Raw genomic sequence first — 6741 nt, forward strand, 5'->3', positions numbered from 1 at the left:
GCTTAAGTGTTTAGTAAAAAGGTGATGAAGGTTTTTAATCATTTTTTAAAGACAGCAAGAGACTCAGATGTTCGGACAGACAGAGGAAGCTCGTTCCACCATTTGGGTGCTAGAACAGAGAACAGCCTTGATGCTCGTCTTCCTTTAGTCCTGGGTGGAGGCTCAAGTCGAGCGAGACTAGTGGCTCGGAGGTTGCGCGGTACAGAGCGAGGCTTGATTAGACCGCCAAGGTAGCTTGGGGCTGGTCCATTTTTGGCTTTGTAGGCGAGCATCAGTGTTTTAAACTGAATGCGTGCAGCTACAGGAAGCCAGTGAAGAGAACGCAGCAGTGGGGTGATGTGAATATATACAGATATATAAGAATAAATATAGAGATAAGGATGTTGTTATAGTTATAAATATCTACAATGTATCAGTTATGGGTGTATATATATATATATATATAATATGAATAGAGATTGTGTATCAGATACGAAATATGTCAGACATAGTTATGGATGAGTATAGTAGTGGTCATACTGCTGTCAGTACGCATTTCTTTATTTATTTTAATGTATGTGTACATTAATGTACATTTATTGATTTGTAAATAAGCTACACATACCATACAGATAGACTGTACACTTTCCCATCCCCCAGATCCCTGTAGAACTTCCTCTGAACAGATATACAGTCATTTGGCTGATGGCCCATTCTCAGCACTGCACTGACACTGACACTACATGGTAATCACATGGTACTTGTGTACATGGTGTAATTGTATCAGGTGCAGTAGTGTTGTTGGGATTAATTTTTCAGGTCAAGGTTGCGGTAGGTCCGGTTTCACTGAGAAACACCAGGCTCATGAGCAGGTCCATCCATGTAGGTGTTCATATATTTAATCTTAGAGGTCCGGGTCCTTTCTGTGTGGAGTTTGCATGGTCACCTGTGTCTGCGTGGGTTTCCTCCGGGAGCTCCGGTTTCCTCCAACAAGGTAATTGAGGATGCTAAAATTGCCCTCTGTGTGTGTGTGTGTGTGTGTGTGTGTGTGTGTGTTTGCACCCACCGCCACCCTGACCAGGATAAAGTGTTGGTAAAACAGACAATGAACGAATATTTAAACTTCTACAATGAACTATATTAGGGACGTTGTAGACTAGTGGTTAGGGTACTGGACTAGAAATCAGAAGGTTGCTGGTTCAAGCCCTGCCACTGCCAGATTGTCACTGTTGGGCCCTCAACCCTCAATTGCTCAGACTGTATACTGTCACACTACTGTGAGTCGATTTGGATAAAAGCGTCTGCTAAATGCCGAAAATGTAAATGTAAACGGCACAGTGACTCGGTGGGTAGCGGTGTGGGTCCTTTCTGTATGAAGTTTGCATGTTCTCCCTGAGTCTGCGTTGCTTTCCTCCCACAGTCCAAAGACATCCAGTCAGGTTAATTTTGGAGATGCTAAAACTGCCCAAAGTGTGTGTGGGGGGTGTGTGTGTGTGTGTGTGTGTGTTCGCGACCTGTTCGGGGTGTTTACGCCCGATGAATTGGACCCACCGCGACCCTGAATATACAAACGTCTATACGTAACTACAATGTCAATCATTTACGTGGGGGCGGGGCTTAATTATGTGACGTAATCGCGCAGATTTTCCTCTTCTTCAGCTTGTAAATCCAAACTACGCCAGTGTGAAGATGGCGGCTCATATTTGCTTCTCGATATTAAAAAAATACATTTGTTTGACACATTCACATCGTTAGACACATAGTCCATTTGACTGAATTCAATTTAATTCAAGAAGAGTTGGTTTCGCTTGTATAAGCGGTGTAATATGAATTACACCTCCTGACAAGACGCTTTCTAGAAAGAGTCCGTGTCCTGAATCACACACGACTTACTTTCTAGTGCACTAGTTAGGCACTAATACACTAGTTTTACCAGTCGTCTGAAAGCCTAATGTAGACTGTTAAGCGCAAACTATAAATACATTATAGCAGGTTGTGTGCACACGATGAATGCTGGATGATCCTGAGTTTTTGTAGTACACTTTAAAGCTTGTAGGGAAAAGGGATTAGAGTGCAATTTGGGACACAACCAGCGTGGTGTGTTTCCTTCATGTGCTCCTGGAATTTGTGTTTTTGACGTGATGTTTAACAGGCACACAGCCACATGGGTCTTGAGGACATGGGTTCGACCCCAGACTTCTCAACTTTCAAGTTTGGCATGTTGTCCATGTGTCCACTTTTGTCCATGTGTCCAGTTTTTAATTGGTAAATGGGTAAATGCGTCCAGTGTTTCCTAGTGGTACCGGACACTGATGTTCGTTTATTTATTTATTTTTTGTGTTATGTTAGAATCTTGACGGGTGTGAAGCCTATCCTGCAACCACTGCGCAGTGTGTAAATGCAGCGTGGACAGGGCAGCAGTCAATCATGACAAAAACACTCATCTATTCATTCAAGGGGAAATGTTTGGTACCCAGTCTACCTATCATTATTTTTAAGGTGGGAGGAAGCCACCAAACCTATAAGGGGGGCATCCGGTTCATATTTGTACTTTAACATGGGTATATTGTGATAAAATTAAATAGTTCTACGTGTTACGATACGTTTGACTGTTTAGCTCAGGTGAAATTTGGCCAGCGCTGTTCTGCTTTCATTTTATGGCACTAGTTTGTTGACTCAGTGCCACTGTCCCCTTGGTGAGCACCGTAACATCATTGGCCGACAACACGGAGGGATCGTCTTTCAAAACTGGATTCCAAATGCATTCTGAATATGTTGTATTATCATTATCGAATCTTAACTTCGCTCTCATTCATTCCTCCTGGTAAGGAGCGTACATTGACAGCAGGCTGATTACATTCAGCCCAGACTTCTCTGTCCTTTGTCCCAGATTGCACCAGTTCCTGGGGGACTCCCTGACGTTCCCAAGCATGCTGTGAGATATAAAATCCCTCCAGCAGACTGTAGTCTCCGTCCAGTTGTGCACGCCTGCGAGAGTTCCAGCAGTGGCTGGATAGGGGCACCCTCATGAGATGTTTAAACCACTTAAACTGGCTTGACGGTGAGCACTTGGTGACCGAGCCGACCACATGACCTGTCTGTGCTCACCCAGAATATACTACAAAACTCAGTTCTTTGCCCAAACACATTACACATAGTATGATAAATATTGCTTCAGTAAGACAAGGTTTTGCTTTTATTTGATTCGTGGGTGGGTCAGGCTCTTGCCCTCAATAAGAGACTTTTGACTAAATGGGTACAGGTTCCCACAGGCATCTTTCAAAATCATGTAGAAACGGAAGCGGTTTTATCTTCAGTTCCCGTGTATTGAAATAGCATGTTCAACAGTCTCATGGTAGGTGTCCCAATACTTCTGTCCTTACTATTATGACAATATGACTGGGTCTAAAGCCTAAAAGTTTGTAACCATAGCTACTACACAGCGTGAATGTAAAAACCATCACAACTGGTTTTTCATGAGGGAACTGGAACACGACCACAGTAAAGTGCCAGCTCAGAAAGACCTCAGTTGTGGTTGGACCTACAGACGTGATGCTTCGTTTATGTTTGAGTTAGTCCTGGACTTAGCAACCACCATGACAACACAGTCGAATGTACACAAACACACACGATGGCTGAGCTCTCTAACTTGTAGCTTTGGTAGCCAAGAACCACCGATTTCTAAGAATTAGAATTACAAACCATGCCTCCACAGGTGCTGCCCCTTTTTACACCTCTGTTCCTCTGAACCATGTGTGAAAGCACTGACTGAATTCACATGGAGAGAGAGTGAGAGGCATTATTGTCATTTCAGCTACATACAAGTATTGAAACCATATTGAAAAACTTGGACCCGGGATCCTCAGATCTCAGCAGTAGTGGGTTGATGTACTTTAGCACAATAATAACACAAAATTAAGCTCGCTTGTGCTACTCAGATTAATATTAGCTAGTAGTTCTCAGATCTGTTACTACAAGCTGACATTGTGGGCATATTAAATGACTTTCTTTGGAGAGAAAAAATGATGGCATTTCTTTTGCTTCCTCTTTTTCTCCGGCTCTAATTCAGAGCCCCGTGGCTGTGTCATGGGGTCGGCACTCACACCATCCGTTATTTCGTCACACCATTCATACGAGAGACCACAAGACCTCCATTAGGCCAGGGGTTAATACTTCTTCCTGTAATGCTCCAGATTAGCACTAACTCCTGGATCTTAGCGGTAATGCTTCAGCATCGGTCAGCGATTTATACCAGCCATAACATTAAAACCACCTCCTTGTTTCTACACTCACTGTCCATTTTATCAGCTCCACTTACCATATAGAAGCACTTTGTAGTTCTACAATTACTGACTGTAGTCCATCTGTTTCTCTACATGCTTTGTTAGCCCCCATTCATATACGGTACGTGAGTGTAGAAACAAGGAGGTGGTTTTAATGTTATGGTTGATCTTGTATACAGTATCATGTGTCCAAGTCATTGCAGTGCTGAGAATGGCTCACCAACCACATGATACTTGGTGTGTGGGATCTATTAGGGTTCCTTTCTACTCATGGATGCACAAAGCAACAGACGGGGCTACAGTCAGTAATGGTTACCCACAAAGTTCATCCAAATAAATGTGTAGGGATGGTGAAGCTAATGAAATGTGTGAAGTGAACTGAGCTGCAAAAGTAAGTAGTTTGTATAACTATGGGCTGAACCATGAGAGTTTGTTTATTTAAATGGAGGACGACATTGAGTTTGAAGGTAGGTGTGTGTGTGTGTGTGTGTGTGTGTGTGTGTGTTTATGGAACTGAGGAACTGCAGAGCTGCGTAATGAAAAGAACTGATCTTTTACTTGCATATCTGTTTTAAACACACGCGCGCACACACACACACACACACACACTATATGGCCAAAAGTATGTAGACACCCCAACTTACTGAGTTTAGATGTTTCAGCCACACTTCATTCATTCAGCTTTGGGGTGTTTCCTGCCTTTCACGTAAAGCTTGGGACCCACCGGGTGGCGCACTGCATCTTGGGTACTGCTTTGAGCTTTGAGACACTGTCTGAAATTTGGCATGTTCTCCTTGTATTCATGTGAAAGGTTTACTTTCACCTACCCATAACATGCATGACTACTTTAAATTGACCCGGAGTTTAACTGACTGACTGAGTGAATGTGTTAGTGTGTGTTGTACTGTGTTATAGTGTATTTCTACCTTGCACCCATTGCTTTGAGGTGACACTGGACCCACTGTGACCCTGACCAGGATAAAGTGTTGTTACAAATGAGTACATGAATGAAAACTCAAAAAGCACATTAAATGTTCGTCCTGTCATTTACATTGGGCCATCCCATCGGCTCAGTGTTAATATCTACTCACATAGCTGTGAAGTGTGTGTGTGTGCGTGTGTGTGTGTGTGAGTGGGTGTGGGTGTGTGTAAGAGAGAGAGAGAGCTGGTTTATATCCACACTGCCTTCCACACTCAGTGATTCATCGTTCCAGAGTGAGTCACAAGGAATTCCTACCCCGCCCTAAACATTCCTTCATGGAGTAACACTCTGTGTGATGAGTGTTAATGGGAGTGTGTGTGTGTGTCTGTGTGTGTGTGTGTGTGTGTGTGAGAGAGAGAGAGAGAGTGAGTAACACTTCCGTTCATTTTCATGTTTTACAACTGCTCTATCCTGGTCAGGGCTGCTGTGGGTCTAGTTTATCCGGATTCACTGGGTGCAGTGAAGCCTCTGTCAACCCACCCTTAGACATATCCAACCATGTTTGTATGTGTGTAGATGCCACATTCACACACTCACTCACATTCAGGGCTATTTTCGTAGCTCCAGCTCGTAGGAAACCCACGTGGACACAGGGAGAACATGCAAACTCCACACAGAGAATCGAACCCAGGACCTTCTTGCTATGAGACACAGTGTTTTTAAAGACACATGAAGTTAAGGCTGTGGGAGGAATGAAGGGTGTGTTTGAAAGTTTGGGGTCCTACCCAGTACTGGAATGGTGGCCAGTGAAAGACCCTCGGACCAGACCAGTAGCTTACGCCAGGGTCACTGGGGTCACAAGGTCAGGTTAAATGGTTATTTGTTAGTACTGGGCAGCTTTGGTTTTCCATGAAGCTCATGCGGTCTGTGCCTTAGCTCTGCATTTCGTATTTTCTATGAGATAATGCAGTACTACAGATTAATAGAGCAATCATTAACACTCGCTGATACTCAGATGCTGTTTTATTAGTGGCACTTTATTTTTTATTTTACTTTTAGCTTTTATTAGCAACCTTTCTGCTCGGCAATAACCAGGCCTGAGGTTCTGCTGAGCTGTTATTTTACTAAGAGCTGAGAAAATGCTATAACAATCCCAGTACTCACTCTCCTGAGCGCTGAGCCCTGACCAGTTTGGATTTTGCATGTACTGTATAGATTGTATATATTACTTTATTATTTATTATATACAACTATTTAGACAGACAGACAGACAGATAGATAGACAGATAGATAGATAGAAAAATGTATGTATAATGCTACTGAGACTTGTATAGGCTCTGGGCACACTGTAACCCATACCAGGATGAAGGGCTGACTGAAGATAAATGAATGAATGAATGAATGAATGAATGGTCTTGCTTTATGCCCAGTATGACCGGCTTTGGATCCAATGCAACCCCACTTATCACAATGTGGTTACTGAAGATGACTGAATGAAAGTCTTATTGTATAGTGTTGGTGTCACAAAGCCCTAAGAACCTAGGTTCAATCCTCAGC

This window comes from Trichomycterus rosablanca, chromosome 16, assembly GCF_030014385.1.
Source record: "Trichomycterus rosablanca isolate fTriRos1 chromosome 16, fTriRos1.hap1, whole genome shotgun sequence".
NCBI classification, from domain to species: Eukaryota; Metazoa; Chordata; class Actinopteri; order Siluriformes; family Trichomycteridae; genus Trichomycterus; species Trichomycterus rosablanca.